Genomic DNA, 24,729 nt, shown 5'->3' with positions numbered 1-24,729 from the left:
GTTCCACAGAGCAGACACTTCTGCTACAGTGTATGCAATTGCTTTGCTGCCTCCATCTTTTATGAAAACCATAAGTGCTGTGTTCAAATTTGCTCTGCAGTCACAATGCTATCCCTTTACATTCTGCCAATGTAAAATCTCAGATATCGCATTAGATAATCTATAATGATTTTTGTACTCTGCTTATTTGTTTATACCTCTCATGTTATACTTTGTTGGTCCTAAAGCATGTGTTAGATTGCATCTTCCTCTAGTTCAGCCTTCCTTTCCTTCTCTCTTTCAACCAGTCTTGAGGTGTATTTGTCTTTAATGAAGATGTATACACTGCTGCCTTTTGTTCTTTCACACTCGTTTTGATGTCTGAATGTGTGGAAGGCATTGTAGTCTTGCATGGCCAGAGCAGCTCTCTGCAGCCTTGAACCATGTCTGTGTGACTGCACAGGCATAGGCATCTTCTAAGGTAAAGAGTGCTTACAGTGAGTGCAGTTTCTGATTTACACTCCTTACATTAGGCAGCATAACCTTTAATTTGTTTCTAGTGCATTCTTTTACTTTGGGAATTTTGCTGTTCTAACATTTCCTAAAAAGGCCACTATGGGGGAGGCAAGTACCTTTGCCAGTAGCAGAAATCCAAGAGGCAAAAGGTGAAAACCATCTCTGACAAAGCATCATGGTCTGTCAATCATATCTTCCCAGGCTGACAGATACTGGTTCCCCCTGGATTGACAACAGACGTTAAGCCAATTGTTGAAGTCAATTGTGTTTTGTTTATATTGAGGCATCATCCTGGGTGATGGTGGAATGCTGCTTAAGGTTAGAGACATACCTGCTTTGGACAGATAATCGGAAAGCTCAGTCATGTCTGTACTTCATATAGTACAGTGAGGTATGTCTCAACTCATTCACTGCAACATGGACCATGACAGCGTCATAACAGTACTTGTTGTTGAGACACTTGAGTGCATGCTTGATCTGACAGATTCCGGCACCTGACAGGCAGCTGACCGTGACCTTCTTCTTGTCCGGCTTGATAGGGGGACATCTGTGTGTCTCACTATGCAGTCACTTATGAGCAAGACATTTGGTTTTCGGGCGTTATGCCTGAGGGGCTTATTGGCTGAGACACTTTTGAGTATATTATTATGTGTAGTGGATTCTGTTGGGTCTGCAGTGTGTGCAGTAGTTTTGCACTTGGGAGGCCTCTGATCTTTAGGTAGGTTTCTAGCTAGCACCTCCACATATGTGGCTTTATATGTTGTGAGCCTGTTACATGCAAGAGGTGAAATATGTGTGCTGACAACATGTCTGATATCTGGATATGTCAATATGTCAATGTTTCACAACACACAACTGAGTTGCTCACAGGGCAGCAGTGCAAGTTCTGAGCAGCTCCGGTAAACTGAGTGCAAACCCGGCCAAACACAATGCTGGAATACAAGCAAAGTTAAATGATTTTTAAAAAAGTAAACAAAGGGGAAAGGTCAAGAATGAGCCTTATTCCAGCAATCTAACAACTCATTAACAAATTAACATAACTTTGCAGTAAATAAAATGGAACAGAAGAGGAAAAATAAAGAAAACATTTTACTTCAACACAGGTTCAGGCATATCTGAGTACAATAGCCCAGGGTCAACATAAGCAGAATGTCCTGCCTAATGAAGATAAAGTTGTTACTATTGATACATAGATTGGCGAATAGTAAGTATCACCCAATAAGATATAAGGCCACAAGAAAGCCAGACCATTCCCACTGCAGATATAAAAAAAAGAAAACCATCTACAAAAACAAGTCAGCATATCATAGCATTCTTAGGAGTCCATGCTTCCTCACTAGATAGAAACTGTAGTGCCAGCCACAAACAAGTAAATAAAAGGCACACAAAACATCAGTCAATCAATAAGAAAAAGTAGATTTGCTTAGCACGCAAATACATATCCTCAGATCTACTTTTATGTCATGGGAAAACTCAGTTACCACTCTCTGAGTTGCATGGAGACCAGCAATAAATGGTCCCTGTCACAGCTTGGATGCTTTACATTCCATGAACAATGAAAAACAAAACATACAAACAAAGGATGACCTTAAATGCATTGATGCCTGAATATAATGCTCCTTATATCCATATATTTTACTATGACCCTCACAACCCAATAACAAGTTATGGTAACAAATTCAGGGGTCTTGTTACAAATCATTGGCAGACGTTCTCTCTATAAGTCCTGAACACCTAAACTTAGGCTTGAGTAGCCTTAACATTATTAAAAATCTCATCTCATGAAGCAGCACCTGAAAGAAATGTTTCCATATGTTGAATTTTTTTCTGAGATAACCAGTTTGGGGATACCCTCAACACAAGATTCCATTGCCCCTGGTAATGTAATTTGTAACTAGACATCAGCTTCTGAGTTAATAGTATCCAAAAAATGCCTGTACCTCGCTACATTTCCACATTTTGTGACACAGATTAACAGATTGGAACAGTCATTTTGTGCACTCACTTGAAATTTTGTAGAAGCATCATTTAATCCAAACTATGGTGTTCTGTCACTGATTTATAACTAGACTAAAGAGAATGTGGCACAGGAAGATGCTGTGGAACTTTCTGTAGAATACCCGCAAGAAATGGAGAACAAAGAATGTGCCCTCAGTTTAGAAGAAAATGATCTAGGAGAAGTGTTGCTTGATTTAATAGAGATGGACAGACATTAGCATCAATGAAAGAATTAGAGAGTCAATAAAACTCCAAAAGTTAAAAATCTGATAAAACAAATGAACACAGTGATTAGGACTGTTCATAGAGATTCATGCAATATAACAGAAGAAAATAGAATATATCATTGTGCAGCTAAATTAATAACAGATAAAGTCTTTAGCACAAAAACACATGACAATAAATCAAATGCCATCATGGAAATATCAAATAGAGAAAACTATAAAGCAATTAAGACAAGAGATAGCACTGTTACAAGAATACAGAAGACGGAACAGATCAACAAAAATACTCAGAAAGATAGATGTGATAAAAGCAATATGCAGTATCAGAACAGATCAAGATCTGTTGTGCACTATCACAAATAATAAATTAAAAATATCAGCATAGGCACAGCAATTTAAAAAATATGTAGATAAATATAATGGAAAAGTACAAAATAAGCACTCTATTGTAAACTCTCAGTTAACCAGAACTCAGACAACCCACACTCTCAAGCAACTGTCAGAAAAATCAAAGCAATACAGTACAAAGTTCATGTGTTGCACTTTTTGTCCCCCACCCCCACACAGAAACATACCTTATGTTTTTAGAGTTTTAGAGTTTTAAAAAGAAAAATAGGAATAAATTCCTTCTCTACCAAACTGAGAACAAGTCAAACCAAAGAAATAGTATAGGGTACAGTATTAGTCGGCCTATTTTAATAGTAACTCTCAAGCAACCAGAACCTACAGTTATCCAGCATCTACCAATCCTAATGGGTGCTGGTTAACTGAGAGTTTACTGTACTGATGACCCACAAAAGTTTTATAGAGAATTGGAAAATAAGGCAAAAGGAAATGAAACGCCACCAAAAAAAGAAGAGATACATACAGGTTGGAGAAATGTCTATGAAGATCCTGTGGAACATAACAAAGATGCTAAATGGACAGAAGAAGTAAAAGACAGAATAAGAAGTTTAAATGTACAGGATATGAAATGGGATGAAGTAACGGCCAGAAAGACTGAAACAATGTTGAGGAAAGCTCCTAACTGGAAAGCCCCAGGCCCAGATGCAGTACCTAACATCTGGCTAAAAGTATGACTATTTAGCATGACTCAGAATTATTTGTAAGCACACCCAGAAAAGACATTAACCTGGTTAACAACAGGAAAAACAATGCTCCTACTTAAGAGCAAACTGGCAAGCTATCCTAAAATCTATAGCCTAATAACTTGCCTTCTGGCAACCTATAAACTATACACTTGAATTGATGCAGACAGAGTTTATAGTCATTTAGAAGTAAACTCAATCATGGCAATAGAATAAAAGGGTAATAAAAGAAAGTCATGTGGAATAAAGGATCATTTGTTGCTAAATAAAGCCAAAATGGAGAACTGTAAAAAGGGGAAGAACCTAAGTATGGCATGGATTGATTACAAAAAAGCATTTGATAGTATCCTGCATTCATGGATAAAAGAGTGCTTAAAAATACACCCTACACTGATCATTTACATTACAGTGACCATGAAACAGTGGCAAACCACTTTGCAGTTAAACCATGATAAAGGATAAATTATCATTCCAGGGATAACAATCCAAAATGGGATATTCCAGGGTGACTATTTGTCACCGCTGCTCTTTTGTCTTGTCCTTAACCCATTAAGCTGTCTACTTAACAGCTTAGGTCATGGCTACAATTTGGTTGCCAGAAAGCAACAAAGTATAAAGACTTATCATTTTCTTTTTATGGATCATTTAAAACTGTATAGTTCATCAGGTGAGTAACTGAAAGCACAACTGTAAGTGGTGAAAACTTTTACAGATGATATAAGAATGTCATTTGGATTGGATACTTTAAATTGGCTGTAGGTGTGACTGTGTGCATGAGTGACTGGTACGGATGAACTACCAAGGCAGGACTAGCCACCCGGTGATGTAAACCTTGGCTCGAGATGATTGCCACTGCTGAAGTAACACCCCGACCCTATGTGCATAATATGAAAAAAGGGGTTGCTGATAGATGGATGGATTTGGTTTTGATTTTATTTATTTAACATTTGTTGACTGGGAATGTCCGACTAGGTTCCACAGAGCCTGTTTTCAGTGGAGGCCTGGAGAGAAATGCTCCAGATGCATGTCTTTGGAATGTGGGAGGAAACTGGAGTACCCAGAGGAAACCCACGCAAACACAGGGAGAACATGCAAACTCCACACAGAAGGCACCCCAGCCGAGAATCGAACCGGAGAACTTCTTGCTGTGAGGCGACAATATTAACCGCTGCACCACTGTGCCGCCAATTTATTTGGTTTTGATAAATGTGCAAAAGCAGCCTTTAAGGCAGGAAAGATGCAGCACCAAGAAAACAGTTTGGGACAGGAATGTGATATAAAAGAAGATAGCGTGTATAAATATTTGGGAATTGATGAAGGATCAACAAAAAACATGAACAAATGTGAATAAAACTTACTAAGGAATATTTTAGAAGACAAAGTAATACTGAAAACAGCATTGACATTTAGGAACAAAGTCCAAGTTATAAACTAACTTGCTCTTCCAGCCCTAATGTACAGTTTTGGAGTGATTAACTGCCCCCAAAAGGTGTTGGATAGGTTGAACAGAAAAACAAGAAAGATGCTTCATACTCATCACATGATTTATAAAATTCAGTGCGTGCCAAGATTATATATTCCCCATTCTGAAGGAGGTATGGGCCTCCTTGAAATTGATTATATCTATAGATCTGCAACTGTAGGACTGCATACATATCTGCTGGCCTCACAAGACCCAAACATAGTGAAAATTTTAAAACATGAGAAGAATAAGTCTAAGATAACTTCCCTTCTTAGTCTAGCAGAAGCATATCGGTGTCAAGTGGGAATGAAAATCAAACTAGAAGTAGATAAAACTCTGACAGCAAATGAATGTGCCAAAAAACAAAAGAAAGAATAAAAGGTGAAGGATCAGATGAGAAGTCAGAAAATGTGGAAAATATAGAAAACTCTTGAAACAACCTCATGTTAATCAGGACTGAATGCAGGAATAGTTAAGGACAGGTGAATTTAAACTAAAAGATGAAAGGTTAATATTGGTCACCCAAGACAAGACACATTGGTTTACAAAGTCCATTGAACATGTGGCAGAAACAGACAAATGTAGGTTTTATAAAACAGAATTTTAAACAGTCACACATCTTGTTGCTGTATACTGAAAGGCATAATAATGTAGCACGACTATTGCATTGACGATTGCACAAATATTGGATTAGCTGAAAAACACTGGAAACATGAGCCACAAATCATTATAGAAAATGAAGTTTATATTACATAAGACCACCTATTACCAACAGTCCAAAACATAGCTGCAAAAAAAAACAGATATAGTAGTCCATGAAAAGAAGGCAAGAATAGCATTGATCATTGAAATTGCTACACCCAGTGATTATAGCGTGTTATGTACAGAGAGAGACACAAAGTCAAAAAATACCAGGATTTGCAGGCAAAAACAAGTGCAATGTGGAAAAAGGATACACATGCAGTTCAAATAGTAGTATGAGCAATGTGTCTTATAAAAAAAAATCACAATCATACTTAGATATGTTACCAATATATGCAGCTCTGTACAAGTTGCAGAAGGAGTCATTGCTGGGCACATTGCAGGTGCTGCAAAGAGCACTTTTTGCTAACATCAAAGATTGAAACAATACTAATTTCAAGAACTTTAATTATACTTTGATTTAAGAATGGAGTCCATTCTGGTCATGGTATTAGAAACCCAAAAGTCTTGGAGAAATTAAAAAAGGGTGTGATATATATTACACCAAAAGGGAAGCAAACAGATTTAAACCTCAGCATCATCTGAACTATGTATTAGATAATCCTTTTTCCTTTACACCTGAATGGAGGCAGACATAACTTCATTTTACTCCCAGTAGGATGGATTGAGATTAACATCAGGTTTGTATAATTATCTAATTTTTACATACAAAGCACATGGTGTGGGCGAACGTTTTTGGTCCACAATCATTAACTGCTAATCCTTATGCTCTTTGATATGCGGTAGGGCAGGTGGAGATTGAAAAGTGTTGGCATACTGCTAGGATTTCAACCATACAGTGCTTGCATAAAGGAGGTTTGCCTACAGTTCTCTTAGGGCAATATCCTAACCTCTCCAAATAAGGTACTTAAAGTATACTGCAGCATCAAATGCTCCTGGCTGCCATGTAGCATTATTAATTTTCAGCTTGTGCCATAGTCTAACCTGCTGAAGTAAGCAACATTTTTCCTAATGGGAATCATCTCATACTATGCTGAGATTATTTGGAATCGAGAAGGAAGTGACCTCTATCAAGATATTCAAAGCTGTCAGTTCATCTACTTCAATGCATGCAGACATGGGAATGTTATCTACTTCTTGGGCATGAGGCCCTGCAGCTGTACATGGATAAACTCTTGCATTACCATAATAAACCAAAACATCTGGTAAGCTGACTTTTCCCTGTTAGAAAAACTTCTTCTGGGCACCGCAAATAGATGTTTACAGCCTGATTATAGTCTAAAACGAGGTAAGTTTATTCTTTTTTATTAATGTCATGAAAACACACTGGACAAGGAACAGGAAATTACATCAAGCATGTTAGCGTGTGTCCACCAGAAAACACTGCTATTTTTTGGTTAAACATATTATTACACATAACTGAAATATATTATATACATGGATCTACTTTAAAACATTGAATTACCATAACGTTGATTTGTAAAACAGTGAGATGAAAATCACAAAACTTTACTTTTCCGAACATTCACATCATCATAAGTTTTCACTGCAAAAAGAGGCAATTGGCCAAGATAGTGAACTTTGCTGTTTTCTCCACTGTGGTGCAATCTCTGAATTGGTATATTCAGTTGGGGGGGGGACACTAAGCCCCCCCAGTTTGGTGGGTTTTATTTTCTTCAGTTTGTTTTTTTTTTTTTTTTTATTTCATATTGGCCAAGTGTTTACTTATGCGGTAAAATCTTATGATGATGTGAACATTTGGTAATGTAAAGTTTCATGATTTTCATCTCACTGTTCTGCAACTCGACGTTATGGTAATTTGCTGTTTTAAAGTAGATCCATACACACATATAGTAGTTGTTCCTATATAAATGTCTGACACCCCCACTCAACAACTACTACTTAAGTCAATTCCATTTGTGATCTAAAATCTACAAAGTTGTTTACTGTGAGTGGCTTTGTCATAACATCTGCAATCATTTTATCAGTTTCATAATATGGAAGCACATTCACTTTTTGTTAACCAAGCCATGAATGTAATGGTGTCTGACATCAATGCTTGCTTCTTGTATTGAACTTTTCAATGGTTGCAAGCTTAGTGCATCCCTGATTGTCCTCATATACAGTAAGGCCGTAGGCTGGGACACTGGTTCTCTAAGATCTTCAAGTTCCTGCTGCAAACAAATAGCTTCTTGACTGGCATAGGCAGCAGAGATATATACTGCCTCTGCAGAAGAAAGCGTCACTTAGAGCTGTTTCTTGCTGTATGAAGATATAGGACAGTTTCCTAATTTGAACAAATACCCACTTGTAGATTTTCATGTGTTGAGGTCACCTGCCCAATCAGAGTCCACATATCCTATGAGGTTTAAGTCACCGATTACTGACAACTTCAAACTCAAGCCTTTTGTGTCTTTGAGATACCTCATAACGTTTTTATTGAATTCCAGTCTCTTTGTCATGGTTTACTTACAAGCTTGCAGAGAAGCAACATGGTTGCTGCAATGTCTGGGCGTGTAATGGTTGAAATGTACAGAACTGTCTCCACTGTTTGTCTGTACTGCTCATTAGATGGTAGAAGATCTTCCTTTCCTTCCAACTTTGGATAAGCTATGGGTGTGCTCACTCCTTTAGCCTCAGCCATGTTGAACTGTTGAAGAAGTGAATCAATTTTTGAACTCCGGTTCAACAGAAAACTGCCGTTCTCCTCACGCTGTAAGTTAATTCCTAGGTAGTATGTCACCTCACCAAGATCTTTAGCCTCAAATTGAGTACTGTTGTTAACTTTGCAGTTTCATCATTCCTTTTGTAAGCAATAATCAAGTCATACACATAAACTAACAGATGTATCCATTCAGCATCTATATGTTTACAGTATAGACATGGATCAGCTTTGCTTTGCATGAATCCTTTATCCAGCAGAACTTTGTTCACTTTTGAGTTCCACACTCGAGCCACTTGTTTTAGACCATACAGGGATTTTTGCAGTTTGTAAACAAGATACGCTTCTCCACTTTTTACATATCCTTCTGGCTGTGACATGAATATTTCTTGTTTTATATATGCATTAAGAAAAGCTGTCTTGATATCATGATGTTTCACAATTATTTTCTGCAAAGCTGCCTCTGTCATCAGTTTTCTGAAAGTACTTTGTCTGGCAAATGGAGCAAAAGCAGCATCATAGCCTTCACCAAATTTTTGTGAGTATCCTTTTGTAACTAACCTTGCCTTATACCTACAAACCCTTCAGAGTCGCATTTAGCTCTGAAAGTGTCCATGTCTGGAGTTCATTTAGTGATGTCATATCTTCATAAGCAGCTCTAACACACATTTGCTTGTCATGTGGTGGTAGTTTTTGCATCTCTTCACATGAACCCAGCTCAGCCTGAACTGCTATGCGAGCCATGTAAGACAAACGTTTAGGTGAAATATCTTTATTGCTTCTTGTTGATTTCCTGACTGAAGTCACTTGTGGTTCAATGTCTTTATCATTTTTTAAATTGTCTGAAATAATTTCTATTTCTGTGTAGCTTTGCTCTTGTTTTGCTTGTGACACTGATGTGGATTTTTTTTCAGACTGAACAGTTTGCATCAGTTCCTGAAACTTTAAACAAGCAGATCTTTCATCAACAATCGCACTTCTGTTGACTGTTACTTTGTTTGTTTCTGGATTTTGATACACACTGTAACCCACAAGTACACCTTCCTTTGCGCATGAATCCCATTTTGTACATTTTCCTTTTTAATGTGCACATAGGTTTTACTTCGAATATTTTGATGTGTTTCAAATCTGTTTTCTTTCTGTTCCACAGTTCATATGAAGTTTTCTGTGTTGTTTTTCCTGGCAAGCAATTTTGGAGATAGCATGCAGTCATGAAGCCTCTGCCCAGTATGTGGTTGGCATATCAGCATAGAAAAGCATGCTTCTTCCACTCTCACAGAGAGTCCAGTTCATTCTCTCTGCGACCCCATTTTGTTCTGGGTTATATAGTACAGTGATCTGGAACTTAATTCCATGTTTGCTGAGAATGGCTTGTGCTGTGCCACTTGTATATTCAGAAGTGTTGTCTATACATAGCACTTTGGGCATTATGCCAAATGTATTACTTACTTGAGCTAGATACTGTTCTAACTTCACTGGCACTTCATCCTTGCATAACAAGTACCATGTCGTGCACCTGGAGTAATCATCAATGAAACTAAGAAAATACCTGTTGTTTCCTGGAGTCATGCTTCTCATTGGACCGCAAATGTCAGAATTAAGTCCAGAGGTTTTTGAGTTCTGCTGTTGCTCTGCTTTGAAAAAGGCTTTCGCATCATTTTTACTTTAATGCAGCTGGTACATTTCATTATTTAATCACACTAGCTAATTTTTACACCACTTGCATAGCTACCCTTAACTATTTTTTATTGTGTCATGACTTCTGTGCCCAAGATGTCTTTGCCAAGTGTGAATGCAGTTTGAATGTTTTTCCTCCTTGGCTGTGTTAACCATTTCACTGCAGTTTAGTTAATACAATTCATCTGTGATTTTGGTCTTTGAGAGTAAGCAATCCCCTTTGGTAATGACACAACTGTCACCTTAGAAAGTCACTACGTTGCCTTGGTTTGTAAGCTTCTTCACTGACAATAAGTTACTTTCAAGATCAGGCACATACAGAACATTTCTCATGTGTTTCTGGTGATATTTTGAGAGACAGGACAGTAAATAAAACATCTCCGATTCCTTCTAACTTTATTACCTACCCATTAGTTGTTGATTGTTTTTCTCTTTTGCTTTGATTGAGTTGAGTGAAGAGATTCCTGTCATTGGTCATGTGACTTGTAGCTCCTGAGTCAACACACCATGCTTGCACAGATCAACACACCATGTTTGCAGAGATGAGGCACCACATTTGGACTCAAATGCATACTCAGTGTCTGAAGTGATATCTGCTTCTTCCTTAACATTTTTAGCTTGTTGTAATTTAGCTTGCTTTTTGCATTCTAGCTTTCCAGATTCTGCAATCTGGCTTTAAGGGTCCTGTTTTTTTTACACACAAAACATTTACATGTTTATAACTGCATATTACTGTTTTATTCCTGTTTTTCATCTACAAAGCAGCCTCTGCACTGGAGATGCTTTCACTTTTTATGCTTTCTGTCTTGCACTTGTATTCATCCACAGTCTTGCCTTTAACATACTCTAATGTCAGTTCATCATCTGGACGTGCATCAAGTGCTGTAAAAAGTGTCTTATAACTTTCAGGAAGACCACTAAGTAAAAGTACTGCAATGGGAAAGTCTTTTATATCCTCCCCAATACCTCTCAGCCTTTCAAGGTGTTGCCCTCTCTCTCTCCGTATATATATATATATATATATATATATATATATATATATATATATATATATATATATATATATATATATATATATATATATATATATATATATATATATATATATACAAAACCACTCTCACTGAAGAGTAATTTTAGTACATCAGAACTAACACAAAATGCTATCTCATTTCATATATGCCTGACAACTACCCTTTTATAAGTGTGAACTGGTCATAATTTAACCAGACTAATAGCATATACAGAGGATTGAGGATTTTAAGGACAACTTGCATTTTTAGACCACTGATTCTGCCACTACTAGAATATCACAACTATTTCATTTTCAGAATATCAGCTATTATTCTGTCCTTCCGTGTTCAAATTCTTCCTTCCTGAATGAGTTCCACTTCTGCACATGCCTCGTCGTTCTCTATGAGGCCAAAGGACACCCAAATCTATGATTGCCTGCTAAACAACCTCTTTGGTGAACGCATAGATGACTGAGTTATTAATGTTCAATGGATGAAGGGAAAATGGTGTGTACTGCCTACCTAGACCTGGCTAAGGCATTTGATACTCCCCTTTCAGGTACTGTGGAGAAACTCACTAAACTAGGCATAAATCCCTACATAACTTGCTGGTTTGCCAGCTGACTCACAGACAGGACCCAAGAAGTCAGGATTGGTGAGAACACCTCCACTAAGATGCAGGTCATCAGAGGAGTACCACAGGGCTCCATGCTGGGTCAACTCATGTTTGGCATCTACTTCTTGGAGGTCAAGGCTAATTTCAAGGGTCTCTGTCTCACCAAGTTCACAGATGCCTGAAACTTGGGAGCTATCATAAATTCCCTTATGACACTAATACCCTGCAAGATGGTGTAATGCAGGCAAATGTCTGCTGCCAAAGCCAATGATTAAAACTCAGTGCAAAGAAGTGCATTATAGTGCCTTTTGGAAAAACATCAACCCAGGCAAATTACCCTGCTGGACATGCTACACCTAAAGAAATCCCAATCCCTCCGAGCTACATGCTCTAGGGACCTAAACCTTGTCACCACAGTAAACAGGACATGCTGGAGGGATAGATTCCTGTCCCAGAGACTTTCCATACTCTGGAACAAGCTACCCATATATGTCAAGCAAAGTTCCTCATTAGCACTCTTCAAGAAAAATCTTCATAAGCGGATGGAAAATAGGAAATACACTCCGGGGATCACTTCTGTGGCTCTGCTCAGCAGGGGCACAGGAAAATAATTTTCTTGGGTGGCGTAGGCCAGAGAACCTTTTTTGCTAGGCTTACTTAGGCCCTTGGACTGATAATCTAGTACATACCTATGAACCTACCTATGAACCTATGATAAAACACCGCTAAGAGTTGATCCAGTATTTAGAGATCTGGGAGGATATATAGACAGTAATCTAGCCTTTGACCAACACATAGCAAAGGTAGTAAGAAAATCATTCTTATTTATCCTTATAAGTAAGGGTATGGCATCCAGATTCAAGGAGGTTATAGTACCATTCTACTCAGCCTTTCCAGACCCATCATTAAGTACAATGCCCCCTTCAGCATGTACCTGTCTAGGCATGCCTAACAGTTGGAATGCCCACAGAGGTTCCTCCCCAAGAAAATTCAGGGTACTAAACACATTTTCCTATACAGATTACCTTTCAGCCCTGTCTCTATACTCCTACAGGTTGTTAAGAGGCAATATGTGCTTGGCATATAAAGCATGCTTAGATCCACCCCTGATAGAGCTTTCACTCATCCACAAAACAAGCAGCACCAGAATCACTACCCTCAGGGATTTGAACTTTGCCATTGACATATATAGAACATGCTGGCAAAACAAACATATGTCTCAAAGGATCACCATGCTCTGGAAAAGGCATGTGAAGCACAGTCCATCCCTAAGCCAATTCAAATGCATTCTTGACCATCAAATAGAAATTGTAAATTCACCAAAAGGCTGTTCCCCCATGTCTCTTGCAAACAGAAGCCAACAGTAAACTTTCCCTAACTAACATTGGGTGGATAAACATAAAGTCATCCCTGGGATACCTCCATGTCACTTATAGATAGAGGCTGACAGTAAACATTGGCTAACCAACATACCCCCCCCCAAAACTTTTTAACAGTCTTATAACTAATATACCCTCATAGCTAACATCCATATCCTAACAATCATCCTCTTCCAATTAAGATGCACATGTTACAAGGGAACGTAATTGGGTTGGATTGTGCGGCTATGTTTATAAAAGCCCTGGTGGTGGTTAGCCTAGTATATAACTATGAACCTTATAGTTGAAGAACTTACTATATAATTAGCAACCACACCCTGTTTGATACAGTATACTGCCAGCCAATTCTAAGACCTTAGTAAAATGAATGTTCACATCTTTCTCAATGTACCATGCAAAGGATCTGATACCAGGATTAAAAAGTATTTTTCCTTAGATAGAATGCAAATGCTGGAGGTGTGAATTATTTATTTATGGACATTGGTAAACCTGGAACCTGTTTTTGGGAGTGTAACGATTTGGCTTATTTATTTATTTATTAGTACTTACATACTTACTTGTGCATATAAGCATGTATGTTTTTTTTTCCTGGGTTGGTCTCAGTAGGCCTATGGCCTATTTTTAGTGGAAACTCAACATGATATTCATACTAACTAAGGCAGATTGTGCAAGGGTACAGAGGAGCTTCCCCTACTCTATACTTTAAGGGTCATAGGCTCTTTTACATCAGCATGGGTGACAACCCATTGAAGGAGATGTTGCCTTGGTTTAGTATCTCATCCTAAAGATGGCACACTCATTAATTCAGACACCTCTCCTTATGCTGTACTGCAGTGTCATTAGAGGAAAATGAATACAACTGTCTGGTGCCTTATCCATACTTGATAACAAGCACCTTTGCAATGCTTTTAGATTTATAGGGAATTAATAATTTTGGCTTATAAGATGACACCTTAACAGGGACTTAGCCAGGTTTCAGGAGTAACACAATGTAGTTGTTTTTCTTTTGGCTTTTCCCAGTTAGGGGTCGCCACAGTGGAACTCCGTTCTCCTAATGATTTTCAGTAGATTTTTTATGGGTGCCGAAGTGTCAGCTCAATGCTCAACCTTCAACAAAGGCACTCCCATTCTATGCATATCTTTTAAACGCCACTCGACTGCAGGGAGGACATGCAGACTCCACACAGAAGGTGCTCCAGCCAAGAATTGAACGGGAGAACCTCTTGCTGTGAGGCATCAATGCTTCCGCTGTACCACCGTGGCTTCAGGAGTAACACAATAGTGGCCCAAATAAGTCAGCTGGGAAAGTATGCCTTTTACACATGATTTTAATAACTTGCTCAGTGAAGAGAACCAGAAACTGACAACTACTTTGATTTCTTGCAAAATAATGGGGGATTCCAGAAGCCATCAATGCAAATCTTTCAGTCACTTCAGACAATTTAAACACAAATATGCTATAATGGCCTTGGAATTTACATGGGTTTACGTGGGTTTGAGGAATCAGTATACAATCCTTGGAAGTAACATACAAAACATTCTGCTGTCCACCTGCCACATTTTATCATTACACCTGATACTGAATCTTTAATAGAAGGCATAGATAATAAATAAATGTTTAGTAACTGAATGTGAATTGATAACGGATAGTGACAACAATGTAAAGAAAGTGATAGTGTTAAAGTGTAAGACTTACCCAGACAATGAGAGTACTGGTACTTTCAAGTTTTTAGTTCTTCAGATTATAGAAAATGATATTAGGCTTGAGGACTATAATAACAGAACTGAAAAGGAAGAAATACTGTGGATTATCAATTTACAAGTGGATAAATTTTATGGTTTAAATGATGCTATATCCCTTAAACCTTTTCTGAAGGATCGACCATTATCTCACAAGTGAGAAGACTAGCCATGGTGGCTATGGGGGTTATCCTATGTTAAGTTCAAAAACACTTTCGGAGGTCAGCGTAGAGCTTCTGAAAAGACCTCTGTTTTTAGGGGATTTGTTGGGCCAGGTTTTTCTTCCTAAAAATGCCAAATAATGCATCCTATGGATATCTGTATGGTGTTTTATGAAGTGATGGTGTGTATTAAAAATGATAGACAAAGCTGACCATAAATATTTCTGCACATATTTTATGATGTATAAACTTAGTAATTGTAATATGCATTTAAGTGAATATAAAAATATTTTGGTAGATGTAGATGTGTTTACTTAAATACTAGAAGTAATTTCTCTATATTTTCTCTGCAATGGAACAATTGTTTTTTTTTAATTAGAAGCTTTTTTGTGTTCTGAACCACATGATCACTCAGGCTGTGATTTGATTGGTTGAAGGAACTAGGAGACTTGAAAGGAGCGCACATATTTTTGTAATATGCTGATATGTATACAGTTACTTTCCTTTTCTTTAATTTAAACTGAATGCTTGAATAGTGACCTTCTGGGCATTAGAGATGTATTTAGGAAAGGTAAGATGAACATCAGTAAAGAAGAAATCATCTTTCATATAACACTTGAGCAAAATAAGCATTTGCTGCACAAATTGTATAGATATCTTATTTGATATGTTCATAATAGTTAGAACATTTGAAGGTGGTTGTGAGGCCTACTATATAGGTTCATAGATTCATAGGTTCATACTAGGCTATCTGCCCGAGGGAATTTTTATAAGCCTAGCCAGAGTGTGTTTGGCTTTCGCCACCCATTTTAAATTAATTTTGCTATGCCCTTTTTCGAGGTTAGTATACTGTGCCTCTGTCTAACAGTGACACAGAAGTGATACCCGGGGTAAACCTACGATCCCCCATCCACTCATCAAGATTCCTCTTGAAGAGATTCAATGAGGGACTCTGCCTAACCTGGACTGGGATTTTATTCCAGAGTGAAGGGAGCCTCTGGGTTATGAATCTGTCCCTCCAGCATGTCCTATTTATTTCAGTGTTGAGGTTCAAGTCTCTCGAGCGCGTAGCTCGATGGGATTTGGATTTTCTGAGGTGCAGCATGTCCATTAATTCCAGGTTGGACATGGCTTTATACGTCAGGCACAGATCGCCTCTGAGCAGGCGGTATGCCACTGAGTAGAGCTGGAGTTTCTTTAACCGGGCAGCATATGGCATCTGTTTGAGGCCTATGATCCCCTTGGTGAGGTACTTTTGGGGTCTTTCCAGTTGCTGTAGGTATCTGGTAAGGTACATCCCAAAAGGGGCATTGTACTCAATTATGGGTCTGATGAGGGATGAGTAAAGAGGCACAATGACCTCCCCTGATCTAGATGTGAATCCCTTCATGATTAGGTGGGCTATACTATATAAAATGTTTTTCTAACCACTTTGGCCACGTGGTTGTCAAATGAGAGATTGCTATCAACTTGGGTCCCCAGGTCCCTAATTACTTCTTCTGTACTTAATGGATTACCACCTATGTGGTAATTTATGGGCACTTTGTTTTTGCCAAAGGGGATGACTATACACTTTTTGGCGTTTAGCTTGAGGCCATGGCTCTGGCACCAGTTGTCTGTTTCTGAGGCCCTTTTGGAGGATGCTTGTGTCGGCTGGAGAGTCGATTATGGCGCCCAGTTTGCAGTCATCTGCAAACTTAGTCAGCCACAGTCCTTCCGTGTTGGCCTGTAACTCCGAGAAATATATACCGAACAAGAGAGGTCCCAGGACTGAGCCTTGTGGGACGCCACTTGTAACTGGTTTGGAGTCTGACATGGCTCCAGCAATTCTAACCACATGGGTTCTGTCCTTGAGCCAGTTTGCAACCCATCTAGTGACATAGGGGTTTATATTTAAGCTGGTGAGATTATCTATAATGCCCGAGTGGGGTATTGTATCGAAGGCTTTTGCGAGGTCCAGGTAGGCTGTGTGGACCACCTTCCCCTCATCACTGGCCTTGGTGTCTATTTCAAAGAAATCAACCAGGTTTAAGAGGCAGGATCTGCCCTTAACAAAGCCAAACTGGGTAGGAATCCAGTGTCTGTAGGTCCCCAATATCTTTATTTATGAGGTCCATGATGATCCTTTCCATAGCTTTGCAGACCAAGCTAGTCAGGCTTATGGGGCGATAGTTTCCAGGATCCATTGAGGCACCACCTTTGTGGAGAGGGACCACTGTTGCTGTACGCCACTCTTTGGGTACATATCCTGTAGTAAGGCTGAGATTGAACAGTAGTTTTATGTTTGGGTTTAGCTCTTCTTGGAGTTCATGTAGGATGCAGCCCGGGACACCGTCTGGTCCCATTGATGCTGTGTTTTTTGCTTTGGAGAGGGCATCTCTTACCTGAGCATCTGAGATGTCAGGGGGGCAGCACACTGCTGGGATAAATATTTGCCGTTTTGGTGGGAGGGGAGAAGTTTGTGCTGAACCTGTCAGCTAGGATGTTGGCAATGTCTGTGGGTTCGGTGTATTTTTTTGTCATTTTGTTCTAATTCTGAGCATATCTGGGAATTCCCACCCAGGTTCCTAACATAACTAAAGAAAGCCTTGTGATTATCCTTAGTGTCCTGTGCAATTTTTCTCTCGAAGCTGGCCTTAGACGATTTTATGAGTGCCTGTAGTTTTTTGCTAATACTGATCAGAGATGCCTTCCCTTTTTGGGATTTTGCTCTATCATGTAATAGCTTCCTCCTTCTATTGTATAGTTTGTTTATGGCTGGGGTCCACCAGACAGGACGTCTGCCTTTGGAGGATTGGGTCTTGGTTTTATTTGGGATTGCATGATCCATGCATTCCTGAAGGTGTTCATAGAATGCATTTATAAAGGATTCTGCGGTCTGGGACATATTTTCCAGAGGCCCGGGGGCTTTGAAGGATTCCACCTCGGTTTTGAGGAGTGTGAAATTTGCTTTAGAGATGTTTTTCACTGTGGTTTTCAGGGCAGGGGGTGGAGTCGGGATGTGAATATCCAGTGAGATTAGTTTATGGTCTGATCTTAACAGTGAGGGATACACTTCTGGTCTGGAGCATAGAGTCCCCATGTTGGTGATGATCAGGTCCAGTATGTTTTCCCCTCTTGTGGGAGTGGTAACAAGTTGTTCCATAGCATTTGAGTTTATAAATTCTAGGAACCTTTGAGCTAGGGTGTTGAAGCTAGAGTAATGCTCCCAGTCTATGTTTGGGTAGTTGAAGTCGCCCAATATAATGGTGTTTGGAGAGACCTTCATATTTTCCAGTGTTCTCAGGAAGGCCGAGTGGTGTTCCTGGGTTTGGGAGGGTGGTCTGTAGCAGGCTATAAACTGGAAGGCAGTTTTACCCACTGTTAGTTGGACATGGATAGCCTCTGATGCTTCGTGCTGTGCCACCAACCTGGAGGTGTGGGTATCTTTGACGAATATTGATACTCCCCCTCCTTTTGTGGTTTGGTCCAAGTTTTGGGGCCGAAAAGCATGGTATGAGGTATAACCTGGTAGTGCTCGGGTGCTCTCGTGAGCCTTGAACCAGGTTTCTGTTACTGCACAGATATCGATGTTCTCCATGCTAAGGAGAGTTTTGAGTGCGTGCATCTTGAGGTTTAGACTTCTGGCATTGAGTAGCATTACTCTTTGTTTCTTATCCCTTGTGATACCTATGGAGGTGGGTTTGTCTTTTGAGCCTTGCCTAAAAAAGGCACTTTGGGGGTAGCAAGAGCCTTTGCCAGTATCAGAAAGCCCAGGGGTGACAGGTGCAAGCCGTCCCTAGCGAAGCATCGTGGCTTGTCGAGCATGTCATCCCAGGCTGACAGGCATTGGATCCCCTTTGAATGACACCAATACTTAAGCCAACTGTTGAAATTGATCATCTTGTCTTCATATTGTGGTATCATTCTTGGTGAGGGTAAGATGCTACTCAAGGTCAGGGTCATACAGGCCTGGGCTACATGCTCAGAGAGCTCCTCTATGTCTCTTTTCATGTAGTCCAGGGAGGTACGTCTCAGGTCATTCACACCAGCATGGACAATGACTGAGTCATATTTGTACTAGCCTTGGAGTGACCTGAGTGCTTGTGTTATGTGGCGGATCCTAGCGCCCAACAGGCAGCTCACCGTGACCTTCTCCTTGTTCAGCCTGGTGAGCGGGACATCAGTGTGCCTGACGATAGAGTCACCTATTACAAGTGTATCAGGTGTGTTGTTTAGCCTTAAGGGCTGTGACTGTTCGACACACTGGCTTTGTGAGCTATGTGTTGCACGTGTTTTGTTTTGGGGTAGCGGTTGCTTGGGTGTCTGCTTTGGAGGTCTCTGCTGCTTAGGCAGATTTTTATTTAGAGCCTCCGAGTATGTTTTTGTGTGTTTATGTGTTTGGTTTGCTGTCGTGGTAGGTCTATGTGAGACTGGAATTGTAGTGAGTGTGGTTTCCTTCTCCTCCTGACTGGTTTTGCCAGTACTGAGTTGAGAGAGCTTAGCCTCCAGTATGGCTATATGGTTGCATCTCTCACATGTGTTGGAATTTGTTGGGAGGAGGAGAGGGTTGTCTGTGTACATGAGGCAGTTGTAACATTGCCTCAAGATTCCCAGATTCACCAGCTGGACCGGAGAGGAGATTGACAACTGACCTTTGGACATGCTAGAATAGTATTGGGAATTCCTTTATAATTGAAAAAAGGGCCAATGGGGAACGAGGTACTCAAGGGGAGTTTGTGAGGGTGTAGTGCTTTTAATATTTTAGTGCTGACTTACATAATTGCTTTAGTGAGCAAGTGCCATGTAACTTAAATGCAATGTGTTTCAGGTAACTTAAATGCAAAAATGACAAACAGTAACTTTCTTTCAAGTGAAACAAGGAAATAAGTACAGTAAGCAATGCAGATATCACTAGGGATCCACAGAAGTGCTGAAAAGCCGCGATTTAGGTGGAATTAGCTTTTCAGGGAAATAACAAGCAAACAAACAAGCAGCATACAAATAAAGCTAGATTCAGCAGGCCTGAATCTAGTCTATGCTACAGCAAACAAGGTGTACCAATTTCAGTAAGAAACAGTTCAAATATGCAGGCACTATAAGCCTTTAACCAGAAATTCCCAGCTCAGAAGGGCAGAGTCCAGCCTCTCCTCCCACAAGAGTGCAGACCACGAACCTTCTTAATGTAAAATAACTAGCCTGAAGCCCAAGTGCTTAAACCAGAACTAATACACTTATAGAATAACAGACACCGAGCCCTCAATCAGCAGTTCACAACTTAGAAGGATGTAAGCTACCTGTCCTGCCACCACAGTGCAGGCCACAAACCTTCCTAATGTAAAACAACTGGTCTGAAGCCCAAGTGCTTAATCCAAAAGACTTAGAATGATAGCTACACTTTAATCAAATTACTACCAAGCAGTAATAAATACAATTGAATACTTTAAAGAATGCCTGGATTAGTGCTCAAGTTATACAAACAAAGCTAAATTCAGCAAGCCTGGATCTAGTCTATGCTACAGCAAACAAGGTGTACCAATTTCAGTAAGAAGCAGTTCAAATATGCAGGCACTATAAGCCTTTAACCAGAAATTCCCAGCTCAGAAGGGCAGAGTCCAGCCTCTCCTCCCACAAGAGTGCAGACCACGAACCCTTTTAATGTAAAATAACTGGCGTGAAGCCCAAGTGCTTAAACCAGAATTAATACACTTTTAGAATAACAGACACTGAGCCCTCAATCAGCAGTTCCCAACTTAGAAGGATGTAAGCTACCTGTCCTGCCACCACAGTGCAGGCCACAAACCTTCCTAATGTAAAACAACTGGTCTGAAGCCCAAGTGCTTAATCCAAAAGACTTAGAATGATAGCTACACTTTAATCAAGTTACTACCAAGCAGTAATAAATACAATTGAATACTTTAAAAAATGCCTGGATTAGTGCTCAGGTTATACAAACAAATCTAAATTCAGCAGGTCTGGATCTAGTCTATGCTACAGCAAACAAGGTGTACCAGTTTCAGTAAGAAGCAGTTTAGATATGCAGGCACTATAAGCCTTTAACCAGAAATTCCCAGCTAGAAGGGCAGAGTCCAGCCTCTTCTCCCACAAGAGTGCAGACCACAAACTGTTTTAATGTAAAATAACTGGCCTGAAGCCCAAGTGCTTAAAACAGAATTAATACACTTTTAGAATAACAGACACTGAGCCCTCAATCAGCAGTTCCCAACTTAGAAGGATGTAAGCTACCTGTCCTGCCACCACAGTGCAGACCACAAACCTTCCTAATGTAAAACAACTGGTCTGAAGCCCAAGTGCTTAAACTAAAAGGCTTAGAATGAGTTACACCAAGCAGTAATAAATACAATTGAGTACTTTTAAGAAGGCCTTAAAGCAAAATAAAGTAGGAAGAAACACAAATACAGTAAAAGCAGATTTTTTTTTTTTTTTTTTTTTTTTGAGTGAGCAAATGAGATGGGCCCAGGAGTTACAGGACAGAAACAAGTGCAAATGCAGGCCTTCAAATCAGAAAGTTGAGAGAGATGGAAGACTGTCCAAACAGCCAATAACTACAAATTCTGGGCCGGAATCCGTTAAGTTAAATATTACTTTTGCAGATAGGCTGCAAATGCCAGACGCAAGTTGCTTTAGACAGAATGTTTGCAGTAACTTCAATACACAGTTGTTGAGCATTATATTAGGAAGGGGAGTTTTAAATGAGGAGTTTTTATTGGATGGTGTCTGTCATCTGGTCAGGATAAAACGGGTTCCGGCGTGTAGATCGCGAGACAAATGCCCGCGAGCTACATCGCCGAAACCAGAAGGCCGCAGTACCGCTAAACCGTAGAGCGGTGCTGCCGAAGCGTAACGCGCGGAAAGATGCGGTGGGAAAACAGACAAAAGCAGACGGCCCCTAAGGCAAACACGCGCCGTCAACACACAGCGTACGGCCGGCAAACACACGCGGATCGGCGCAAAACACACACTTGGTAGTGCTCCAAAACAGTTGAATAAGCAGTTTGACCACTATCTGAATAGCTGGTGAACTTATCTATAATGCCCAAGTGGGTATTGTATCGAAGGCTTTGAGGTCCAGGTAGGCTGTGTGGATCACCTTCCCCTCGTCAATGGCCTTGGTGACTGTTTCAAAGAAATCAACCAGGTTTAAGAGGCAGGATCTGCCCTTAACTAAGGCAAACTGGGTAGGATCCAGTGTCTGTAGGTCCCCAATATCTTTATTTATGAGGTCCATGATGATCCTTTCCATAGCTTTGCAGACCAAGCTAGTCAGGCTTATGGGGCAATAGTTTCCAGGATCCGTTGAGGCACCACCTTTGTGGAGAGGGACCACTGTTGCTGTACGCCACTCTTTGGGTACATATCCTGTAGTAAGGCTGAGATTGAACAGTAGTTTTATGTTTGGGTTTAGCTCTTCTTGGAGTTCATGTAGGACACAGTCGGGACACCGTCTGGTCCCATTGATGCTGTGTTTTTTGCTTTGGAGAGGGCAGCTCTTACCTGAGCATCTGAGATGTCAGGGGGGGTAGCACTCTGCTGGGATAAATATTTGCCCTTTTGGTGGGAAGGGGGGGGGGGTTTGCTCTGAACCTGTCAGCTAGGATGTTGGCAATGTCTGTGGGTTTGGTGTATTTTTTGTCATTTTGGACTAATTCTGAGCATATCTGAGAATTCCCACCCAGGTTCCTAACATAACTAAAGAAAGCCTTGTGATTATCCTTAGTGTCTTCTGCAATTTTTCTCTCGAAGCTGGCCTTAGATGATTTTATGAGTGCCTGTAGTTTTTTGCTAATACTGATCAGAGATGCCTTCCCTTTTTAGTATTTTGTTCTATCATGTAGTAGCTTCCTCCTTCTATTGTATAGTTTGTTTATGGCTGGGGTCCACCAGACAGGACGTCTGCCTTTGGAGGATTGGGTCTTGGTTTTATTTGGGATTGCATGATCCATGCATTCCCGAAGGTGTTCATCGAATGCGTTTATAAAGAATTCTGCGGTCTGGGCCGTATTTTCCACAGGCCCGGGGGCTTTGAAGGATTCCACCTCGGTTTTGAGGAGTGTGAAATTTGCTTTAGAGAAGTTTTTCACTGTGGTTTTCAGGGCAGGGGGTGGAGTCAGGATGTGAATATCCAGTGAGATTAGTTTATGATCTGATCTTACCAGTGAGGGATACATTTCTGGTCTGGAGCATAGAGTCCCCATGTTGGTGATGATCAGGTCCAGTATGTTTTCCCCTCTTGAGGGAGTGGTAACAAGTTGTTCCATAGCATTTGAGTTTATAAATTCTAGGAACCTTTGGGCTAGGGTGTTGGAGCTAGAGTAATGCTCCCAGTCTATGTTTGGGTAGTTGAAGTCGCCCAATATAATGGTGTTTGGAGAGACCTTCATATTTTCCAGTGTTCTCAGGAAGGCCGAGTGGGGTTCCTGGATTTGGGAGGGTGGTCTGTAGCAGGCTATAAACTGGAAGGCAGTTTTACCCACTGTTAGTTGCACATGAATAGCCTCTGATGCTTCGTGCTGTGCCACCAACCTGGAGGTGTGGGTATCTTTGATGAATATTGATGCTCTCCCTCCTTTTGTGGTACGGTCCAAGTTTTGGGGCCAAAAAGCATGGCATGAGGTATAACCTGATAGTGCTGGGGTGCTCTCGGGAGTCTTGAACCAGGTTTCTGTTAATGCACAGATATCAATGTTCTCCATGCTAAGGAGAGTTTTGAGTGCATGCATCTTGAGGTTTAGACTTCTGGCATTGAGTAGCATTACTCTTAGTTTCTTATCCCTTGTGATACCTATGGAGGTGGGTTTGTCTTTTGAGCCTTGCCTAAAAAAGGCACTATGGGGGTAGCAAGAGCCTTTGCCAATATCCAAAAGCCCAGGGGTGACAGGTGCAAGCCGTCCCTAGCGAAGCATCGTGGCTTGTCGAGCATGTCATCCCAGGCTGGCAGGCATTGGATCCCCCTTTGAATGACACCAGTACTTAAGCCAATTTTTGAAATTGATCATCTTGTCTTCATATTGTGGTATCATTCTTGGTGAGGGTAAGATGCTACTCAAGGTCAGGGTCATACCGGCCTGGGCTACATGCTCAGAGAGCTCCTCTATGTCTCTTTTCATGTAGTCCAGGGAGGTACGTCTCAGGTCATTCACACCAGCATGGACAATGACTGAGTCATATTTGTACTTGCCTTGGAGTGACCTGAGTGCTTGTGTTATGCGGCGGATCCTAGCACCCGACAGGCAGCTCACTGTGACCTTCTCCTTGTTCAGCCTGGTGAGCGGGAGGTCAGTGTGCCTGACGATAGAGTCACCTATTACAAGTGTATCAGGTGTGTTGTTTAGCCTTAAGGGCTGTGACTGTTCGGTACACTGGCTTTGTGAGCTATGTGTTGCACGTGTTTTGTTTTAGGGTAGCGGTTGCTTGGGTGTCTGCTTTGGAGGTCTGTGCTGCTTAGGCAGCTTTTTATTTAGAGCCTCCGAGTATGTTTTTGTATGTTTATGTGTTTGGTTTGCTGTCGTGGT

Source organism: Protopterus annectens, chromosome 3.part1 (genome assembly GCF_019279795.1).
Source record: "Protopterus annectens isolate FY-2018-M chromosome 3.part1, PAN1.0, whole genome shotgun sequence".
NCBI lineage: Eukaryota > Metazoa > Chordata > Ceratodontiformes > Protopteridae > Protopterus > Protopterus annectens.
This window is presented reverse-complemented; position numbering follows the sequence as displayed.